Below are 1,521 nucleotides of genomic sequence, written 5' to 3'. Positions count from 1 at the left end.
ATCAGAACAGTATTAGAACAGAAATAAGACCACACAGCGGAGGGCGGACTTGACAGCGGCGCGGCCCCTCCTCCGCACTGGCGTCCTCGTGTTGGACCTGGTGTCAGCGAGAATGAGGGTGCACGAACTGCGGGCTCCCGTGTGTGCCCTTCGCCGACCCAGCGCTCTCGCCCCCGCTGCCGTCACCTCTCTCTTTTCGCGCTGCCTCGCATTGCCCCCGCTGTGCGCGTGCATTTCATGACGAGTGTGGCTTTGCGCGTCTCCTCTTCCTCCTCCCCCACTCCCTCCCCCGAAGCGCCGTTGTGGTGCGCGCGCATGCCTGCTGGGTCGTGGGTGGCAGCGCGGCGCGCAGGGGGAGGCGCCGCGTGCTGGTGTTCACGGCCGCGCTGCCCCCTGCGTGTGTCCTCCCACGCGCGGCTGTCGTCAGCGTTTCCGTTTCCTCGCGTTGTGTTGCCGCGCTCATGCGCGCGCCGACACGCCGACGCATGCGGCCTTCCGCCCACTGATCCCCCTCCCCACACCCCACCCCTCCGCTGTGAGCTGCTCGCCTTCAGCAGCTGCTGGGACGAGCGCCCGTGACGGCCGCCCGGCGCAACCGTTGGCGGAGCGCGGAGGAGGAGGAAGTCGCGGGGTCCCGGCAGGATCGCCGTGCGCCGGACCGTGTGCGCGGGAAAGGAAGAGCGCAGGCGTGTGGCGAATGCCCCCCCGGCTCGGAGGGGCATGCGGGCGCGACGCAGGAGAGAAGCCGACGCCGTGGCAGGGATGGCGGGGAGGCGAAGAGCCGCACACGGCGTCGGGAGTCCGTCTGCCCTTCTTCAACTGCATACCCCGCCGTCGCGGCCGCGCGTGTTTCTGGTGTCCCCCTCGCGCGCCCGGTGGACTGTGTGGATGGAGAAGGGTGAGAGGATCGATGCGAGGTGTCAGAGGAGGTGGTGGCGGGGGTGGGGAGTAGAGGGGTGGGCTAGCAGGCGCATGCGCCCCTGTGCCCCTCCTCACTCTTCTTCCGTGAGCGGCCCCCGCGACCCTCCCTCCCTAACGCTGCCGTTGTTGTGGAGTGCCGCCCCACGCTCTCGCCTTACTCGACGCTCGTCTCTTTCGAGCTCGCTCATGCTTGCTGTTCTGCTCTGCGCGCAGAGAGAGGTGCATAGTGTGCGCGTGTGCTGGCGGAGGCGGCTGGCTGTGGCGACGACGCAGGCACGGGCAGCAGCCGTGCAGCACAGCAGGCGCGTACACGCATACACACCTATACACGCGGGAACGGGACTGCAGGCGAGGGGCAGGACCGGAGAATGCGCGGCGGTACGAGCGAGTGCGACGGTGGAGCGGAGCAGCGGCGGCGCTGCTTTCCTGCTCGCTCCTCTGGCGTCTGGCTCGAGCCCGTCTGCGTGTGCGCCCCCTGTGTCGCTGTGTCTCCTCGCCTCTCTCCTGCGCGATTTGTTTCGATGGCTTCGTTGCTGACGCACCCCACGGAGTCCTCCAGGCTCCGCCGTGTGGAGTTGCCACGCCGTATGTGACGGGTTG

The sequence above is a fragment of the Leishmania donovani genome, chromosome 34 (assembly GCF_000227135.1).
Source record: "Leishmania donovani BPK282A1 complete genome, chromosome 34".
Lineage (NCBI taxonomy): Eukaryota > Euglenozoa > Kinetoplastea > Trypanosomatida > Trypanosomatidae > Leishmania > Leishmania donovani.
The sequence above is the reverse complement of the archived record's forward strand: the minus strand, read 5'-3'. Positions refer to the sequence as shown.